Here is an 8,787-nt window from a genome sequence, read left to right on the forward strand (position 1 = left end):
CCATGCAAATTGGCCAATGTTCTCTCGTAAAACCTCAAAGAGGAGGTCATCTTGGTCTTGTGATAGGGATGCAGCAATGTGAACAATTCTAGGGATCTCTGAAGAACCAATGTTGACTTCTCTAGTATCCTCTATTAGAATAGAAGACACCTCTGGTCGATTATCTTGAGGAGGCAATACTAAATCCTCATGTTCTGCTTGTGGCTCTAGATTTTCTTGCTGAGGGGTTCTCTTCGCTGCCTTAGCTAGTCCAAGATTTACCTTAGTTTCAGTTTTGGGTGTATTGAAACTGGGTTGGGGATTTTCTCCAAAATGCCCCTTGGGATCTAGCTTTTAGATGTAGGCAGAATCTGGCTTTGTCTTATGAGGATTTTCATCTCCCATGAATCTTAGAAGCATTTCCTCTGATGCGAACTCATCAATATGTATGACACTTGGTTGGTCCCAATCTATGAGTTGTGGATGAGCAAGTGGTAGGTCAATGAGATGGATGGATAGTTCTTAGAGAACAGAGTCTCCTAGGAAGATTTGGTCTGGGATATCACATAGGCTCTCTTTTCAACTTCCTCAGGGATGTCTTCAATTTTGACAAGGTCGTGGTGGATGTTTGAAAAAGCGTGACCATTCTCGTTGGTGCCCCCAGTTGTGGGTATGCCAAAGCCAAGACATGACTTCATTTCCCAATTATGTGCTTCGATGGGACATTGCATGCCCCTTTCTTCTAGTCCTAGTCCACCTCCTTGATAGTTCCATTTTTTAGTGATGAGCTTATGTTGTTGGGGATACTTCTGGCTAAAGTGATCAAGGCATGCTTGATTTCTTGGAGGTGCATCCTTATGTAGCCAATTGTTGATATCTAGAGTGAGCTCCTCATGAAGAGGGGTTTTTGAGGACACAAAGGTGGTTGGGCCAAACTGTTTGTATCGAGGAGGTGGAATCTCCTTAGCTTTGTGATATGTTGGCCATCCATGGGTATGTGGATCAAGTGGGATTGCTCCGACAGCAAATGCATCTGATAGACTATATTCTCCACAACCTTTGTTGTTGATCTTTACAATAGATAGGGTGGAGGCAAGGATGGTTTCTGCATCATTACAAGTGTGGGATGAGCTGGCGATGGTTGTGCCGATGTCTATTCTAGGGCAATGGTTTGTATATGAAGCTTCAACCGCATTGCAGTAAGCAAAGGGTTCTGGATCGGCATGGATGGTTACCTCAGTGCCCTGATGCGGAAATTTGATGCACTGATGGTAGGTGGATGGAACGGCCTTCATAGCATGAATCCATGGGCGACCTAGGAGGATGTTAAATGGTAGGTTTAGATCAACAACATGGCAAACTATCTCTTAAATGACTGGCCCAACCTTGATTGGTAGCAAAATAGTCCCTTCTGTGGTCCTTTCCAAGTTGTCATAAGCTTTGATGGTGATAACCTCACTGATCATATCTGCCTCAGTATACCCAGCTTGTTTTATGAATTTTAGGGTGCAAATATTCAAGGCTGATCCATTATCTATCATTACTCTTTTCACGGCAAAATTGGATACCATGATGGCTATGCGAAGTGGAAGGGTGTGATCTGGCTCAACCGCGGGTATGTCAGTGGGTTTGAAAGATAGGGCACATGAGGATGAAAGGTGTCCAACAAGATTATGAAAATCAATAGCATTGATATCAGAAGGGACACGGGATTCTATGAGAGCACTGTCAAGGATGTCTTTGTACACAGGACTAGTGCGGAGAAGGTCTAAAATGGATATTTGGGCTGGCATGTTCTCAAGGTGTTCCAAGATATTGTACCGGCTTTTTGATGGAGCTGATGGTGTTGATGAAACTGGTGGGCCTGCGATGTTAAATCATGCTCTTCGAGTGGTGACTGCACACTCATTGTCTGGTCCTCAGATATTGATAACATTGACAGAAGGCTCTTTCTCAGATATACAACCTATAAGGCTACCATAGTCTATATAGGATGAAGTGTGGTCATTGTTCTTCCCATGCTATTGGTTTGGCTGGGGGTTGTTGGTGTTGTTTTGGATAGGCGCTTTTCCAGGATTTTGGTTGTTGTGTGGAGGAAAAGCATTTTGATAAATCTGTAAGCCTGCATTGGGAGAGGTTTGGGCACCAACAATGATTTCCTTCCGATCAATGAGGTCCTGCACATAGTCTTTCAGTTTCATGCATCTGAGGGTGGTGTGACCGTTTACCCTATGGAACTTGCAATACTCATTGTCCTTGTACCATGTAGCTTTCGATTGGCTTGGATCAATTTGCTGGGTAGGAGGAAATTTGATGAGGTTTTCCTTAGCCAATTTCTCAAAAATAACATCCAATGGCTCACCAAGGGGTGTATAGTTTCTAGGTGCAGGTTGGAATTTGGGCTTTTGCCCTGCAACTATATTGATGACATTAGCTTGATTGTTAGACCCTTGAAAGTTGGGTCTTGTATTGTGGTTTTGATAGCTTTGGTTATTTTGTTGTTGGTAATTGATAGCTTGTTGGTTGTTTTTTTGATATGGTGGGTTAGACTGGTTTTGAGAAGGACCAACGATATTCACATGTCTGGTGTCAGTAACCCCATCTGTTGCAACATGCTTGTTTTTGTTCCAATACCTAGACTTGTCATTGGAATGTGATTGATTTTGGTTGGCCTCTTTGTAAATCTTTACCACACCATCTTTGATGAGTCCTTGCTCAAGGATCATTCCTTTCTCTTTGATATCCTTATAGGTCTGCAAACAGTTCATGGTCATGTGGTGAGCCAAGCTGGGATGTGCATTATCAATAAACATTTTCACCACATGGCGTTCTGGCAAGGTGCAGGATATGCGGGTGGTAAGGGTTTGCCATCTTTGCAAGTATTCGGCAAGGCTTTCTCCACCTTTTTTCTTGGTGTGGACAAGATCAACTATTGACAGCTCTGTTTCAACAAGATGGGCATATTGGGCTACAAATGCCTCAGATAATTCAACAAAGTTTTTAATTGTGCCATATGGGATTCTATAAAACCATTCAAGAGCTGGTCCAGCCAAGCTTTTGGGAAAAAGGCGCAAGAGGAAGACATCATTGTATGCCACGTCCTGGCAATGCATGTAAAATTTTTTGATATGTGTGACAGGGTCTCCTTTTCCTCTGAATTTGTCAAATTTAGGTACCTCAAAGTGTTTGGGAAATGGTGTCGTGGTAATGGCTCTGTCAAATGGGTAAGGACACACATTCTCAAACTTGAATGTCTTTGGATCATTCCCTTCTTGGATGGCTTTCAGAGCTATCTTCATTTGCTCCCACTCTGAATTGATAGGTGATGGTTGGGGTGCCCCCAATGTAGGAGTGCCTTGAGGTAGGTATGTGCTGGATGGGGCCACTAAATATGGATGGCTGTGAGGGATTTGCTGATAGGGATTGTACATTGTTTGGGTAGCTGCATGGTGGATGACGGGTTGTTGAGGGGGCGGTGGCACATATTGCTGCATGTGCTGTGAGGCTTGCTGTTGATATGGGATTTGAGGTTGGGATTGAGGAACATAAGCTGGCTGTGGGATAAATGGATTGCTTTTTGGAGATAAGGTATAAGATGGTTGTGAGGCTTGGGGAAAGGATCGAAGGGCTTGTGGGGTTTGACCAATATATGTGGGTTGTGCCCCCATTTGGGATGGTATTTGCAAATAATTGGTGGTTGGTTGGGGTGGTGGATTACCTCCTAGAGGTGGCATTGAAAAGTAGTTGGTAATTGGAGGTAATGGATTAGTTGGTGGTGGAGGTGGCGGGAGTTGAAAGCTTGGGAATGGAACTGATGGGGTTTGATAGCTTTGTGGTTGGATTTGGAAGCTTGATAGAGTGGTGGTGGGAGCTGGGGTCACTTGGGAGTTTGGTAGAAGATTGGCAGTAGCTTGTGGGTTTTGATAGCTTTGTGGAGTGAAGGTAGTAGCTTGTGGATTTGTGGCTGGTGGTGTTGAGCTCCCAAGACTTAATGGAAATGATGGGATTGTACTTTGGGCTGTGGTGAACAAGCTGGGGGTGATGAAAGGTTGATTACTTGGCCCCAGGGGTGGCATCCCTGTTGTATATTGCTGAGGTTGGCCAAAGATGCTAGCACTAATTTGGGAGATGGGTGGATTTGGAAGGCTAGGTGTGGGAGCAGCAACAATAGTGAAGGGGGTGAACGGTGAGGTGTTTTGAGTAAAGGGGGTTTGGAGCAGAGAGGTATGAACCAAGGATGGAGTGGTGGTGGCTGAGTTGTCTTGCGGAATGGAGATTTCAACTTGGGTGGATGATGGTATGTTTGGGTCTGTTGGGTCATATGGATTGGCTGGAGGCTCTTCTTTTGGAATATATTGAGGATAATTTGAATCATAAGAGCCTATGGGTGGTGGCAGCTGCCCAAACAATGGGTGAGATGGATCTGATAATGGAGGGGGTCTTCCAAAGTCAAAGGTTCCTACATTGTCCCTTCGAAAATTAGCCATGATTGTCTCTTTTTTTTTGTCTATAATGGCGTTTACCAATACTGCATTTCCTGGTTGGTTCATGAAAGCTTCAATGTTAGTAGGTGATGGCATAGCTTGCTCTGGGCTGAAGGATGGCTGAGTGCTCAAGGGGGGTGAGGTTGTTCGATCCAAATGATAGGGCTCCATTGTTTCTTTCTTCTTGGCTAAGCGAGTGATGGGTGGCATGAAAAATGCTCCTAGGGATGAGATGCAATAATGCTGATGGATGCAAAAGGGGGAAGGCTTTTCTATGCAAATGATTTCCTAGGTTGAGGCAAAGCTATATGGAAAAACCTAAGGAGGATTGGGTTGGGGATTCTAACTTCAAAGATATGTTGTCAAAGCACAAAAGGTCTGCTTTCCTATGTGCAAGCTTGGTGGTGATTGTGTCAACTTAAGGATAGACTGATGATCCTTTAGGAAGAACACGAGATTGACCACCTGTGGATCCCAACCTTCAGCTCAAGGTGATGAGGGATAACAAGTGACAAAGCTAGATTACCCTAGACAAAACTCTGTCAAAGGGATAACCTTGGTGAGATTGGTGGATTTGGAAGATTTTAGGAATGGCAAATTTTTAGCAAGGTGACAACAATTTTGAAAGCTTAGATGTGCAGATTTTCGATTACTGGCTGGATGGTATGATTCTAAATGAGATGGATGAGCTAATAATGCTTAAGGGGATAACCTAAGATGGCTGGATTTTCTACAAAGATGACTCTAAAGTGAAGCTTATCCAAGAAGATGTGGAGAAACAAGGGTGTCTAATCATAGAAATCATGCCTAGTTGGTAAGGCATAAGCAGGATTAACTCTTGGATGTTGGCTAAATTTGATAGTACCCTCTAACCAGGCCTCTTGAAGTGCTTCATCGGTAGCTTTTTCCTCTTCTTTGTGGAGTTTGGCAATTCGTGGGCTTGGTGTTATTTCTTTTCTCTTGGCTGAAAGTTCTTGGTATGCTAGAGATGGCTTGAGTTTGACCTTGTGAAACTTCTGTTTGGGTTTGGGTTGTTCTGACATAAATTCTTGAATTTGCTTGGCTTTGGGAAAAATTTTAGTTGTTTTGCTTCAACTTGTTCAACTTCCAAAATAGGCAGTGACTACGCTAAGTGTGCCCTAAGCTAGGATTGACCAAGTTTGGCAAACATTCATTCAACAAGTAAAATAAAAACAAGCAATAGATAGGAACACCCAGATAGAAGTTTGTGGTTCTCATAATGTGATACTTGCGCCAAGGAGTGTGTATGTTCTACAGATGTTTCGATCAGTCACTCCAAACACATTAACATCCTAGATGGTTTTTTGCAAGGCTGACAATTGGTTTAGCTAGGGAGTCCTCGATATACGCAAGGTACGTGAGGCCCAAATCCATAGATGAGACCAAAAGGATGTCACACAGCCGAGAGGAGCGGTAACCCACTTCTCCTCTTTCACTTCTCAAGGGTATAAAGTTCCTTGAGGCTTAGCTCGAATGACAAAATCTTGATCCCAAGAGAGGTGTCTTTCGATTCACCTCCCGATTCTTATACTCTGCCGGAACGCTGGAGTTGAGGTCGTCCAAGGGGTGATGAAATCTCCAAGCAGGCCTCCTAAAAAGAAACAAGGTTTTTGATCCTAATCTTATGCACCCAAGATGGCCTCGAAAGACGACAAGGGGAGAGAAGACTTGGATGACCTTGGGCTAAAAAACACGCTTGTTCTTTTACCAACTGACTCTTATCTGTGCTAATCTAGACTTTGCAAGCACTCATGTTTAAGAGACAATGTTCAATTCCAACTTGAAGCGCCAAAAAAAGTAAATCGATCGAAGAATGCAAACAATAAGAAGAGTTAGGGTCAACAAAAGCAAACTCGCGCGCCTGGAGGCCCTCCACGTCAAGTATCAATTAATTTTCTTTAAGGCATTCAAGATTGAGTGTGAGTTTTTTTTAAGCCCAAAACAAAAGTGTGTGAGATTCGATTTCAAGCGCATGCTCGGAGGCTCTCCACGTCAGTTGTTGTTCAATTTTAGTGCCCAAACTTGAAGTGTGATCGATTTAATCTAGAGTTTTGGCCATTTAAGAATTTTGATAAAAGTTAAAGCAAACGTTCAAAGACCAAGTGAGTGAGTTAGATTGTGGAACATTTAACACCTTTTTCAAGTAGACCCATCCCCATAAATGGCGCTGAGATTGCAACCAATGGTTAATATTTGATGGGTGATTAGAAAAGAGGTGAGTCCAAGGAACTACTCAAATTGATTTTTTAAAATTTGTATTTTAACTTAACAAAGTTTCTTAAATGTCCAAAAATCAAACTTTACCTAGATTGCATGTGGAAAAGAGATTTGTTTTGTTCAATTTTAGAAGCTCCAAATGAAGTGTTTGATATTGCAATGGTTAATTGATCCTTGGCATTCAAGATTGGATTTGTTGTTTTAAGCATGCATTCCAAAGAAAGTTGATTTTAATCCATGACATTCAAGAGTGTGTTTTGAGCAACATTCATTCAATGGAAAATGTGTTTAAAGACATGCATTCAAGTTCATTTTTTTAGCAACATGCATTCAAAGACAAATGGTTAAACATTCAAGTTCATTTTTTAGCAACATGAAAACCTGCAAGAAACATGGTTAGTGGTTCCATATGTGCTCCAACCTGCAATGAGACAAAAAAAAGCAATTTAGTTAGTTAGCCAAAATCTTCAAAAATGAGAGCTTAACTATGAATTTTTTTTTTAAAACTTTTTTTGTTGTTTTTTCTACGTGTAAAAATGCTTAAAATGGTCTAAATCCTACGGAAATAAAGATTTTAAAACAAAAATGCAACATAAGCAGGCAGAGACGATAGTCTATCAAGCGGAGATGCCATAATACGAAGGCGCTGAAATACAGAGACGCTAGTATTCGAAGATGACAAAACAGATTTGCGGCACAGAAAATAGGTGACAAGCAGAGACGCCGATTTGCGCAGATGCAAATTTTCGCAGACGATGATTTTCGTAGACGCGGATTTTCCCAGACGTCGATTTGTGCAGACGTGGATTTTTGCAGACGTTGATTTGCGCAGACGCAGATTTTCGCAGACGTCAATTTTTGCAGACGCGGATTTTCGCAGATAGAATAGGTTGCAGACGCCAAAACTGCGCCAAAAAAGTTGAAAAACACAATTTTTTTCTTCTTCCTAAGTGCGTTCTTTAACCTGCAAAAACAAACAAAACACCCTCACAACACACTCAAACAACAAAAAACATTAGATGGTTAGAAAAATGACATATAGATGAAAATAGATGATTAAATGACCCATAGTGGGGTCCCATCGGGCATGCCAAAATGTAGAACAAAAATTAGTATGCAAAGAACATTAACAAATAAAGTAAACATTCACAAACCAAAAACTAAATTCACATATATGCTTAGACAAAGAAAGCAAACAAGAAGTGCAAACCTCACAAGAGAAAACACTCCATGCTTTCTTGATTCTGTAGATGTGTCATTTTGCTGTGGATGTATGCTCAAGATGCTCAAAAGTTGCTTCAATGGAGATGGGTAATGGCAAATTGGTAGCTTTGTGAGCTCTCAATTTGGCATTATAAGGGTATGGGTATGGCTTTTGGCTCTCAAAAGGGCATGGTAACTTTAGCTCAAAGATTGTTGATGAAATGGCTTGGGATAGGATTCAATTTATAGGCTAAGGGGTAGAGGGATGGAGGGCTTAGATGCAAGGATGGATGAAGGCTTAAGGAGGGCTAAGATGCACTCAAAGGGGAGCACATGGATTGTGCTTGTTTAGCACCAATGGGAAGGTGACACTTGTCACAAGGAGGATGAGTGTGAGAGGGTAGGGTAATGGGTTGGTTAAAGGCATGATGAGTGGGGTTGAGTATGTAAGAGGGATGTAAGAGGAATGAGTGTGGAAGAGGGAAGAGTGTGGAAGATGGGTGTAAGAGTCATGAGTGGGCTTGTAAGAGTTTTTTATGTTTTGTAAGAGCACTCATGACTTAGTGGTTGGGTTTTTTTGAGGAGAGACTTTGGTTTGGATTAGGAAAGTCTTAAACTTGTTTAAGGAATGTGACAAAATTAGGGGGTGGATTGGGCTTGGGTTTAGGATTAGATTAGGGATGTTAGAGATGTGCAAGTGGATGGCATTAATGAGAGTAGGTGAGTTAGTGGCTAAGCTTGGTTAGTATGGGTGGATGGGGTGGATTAGGCTAAATGGAGGATTAGAGATAGGTTAGGGGTTTCTGAATTCGAGGATTTCATTTATCAAATAGATTTATTTAATAAATGGAGATTTTTGGAATTAGATAGGAGAAAAGGATTT

Source organism: Cupressus sempervirens, chromosome 1, assembly GCF_028749045.1.
Source record: "Cupressus sempervirens isolate cs-2001-9-10 chromosome 1, ASM2874904v1, whole genome shotgun sequence".
NCBI lineage: Eukaryota > Viridiplantae > Streptophyta > Pinopsida > Cupressales > Cupressaceae > Cupressus > Cupressus sempervirens.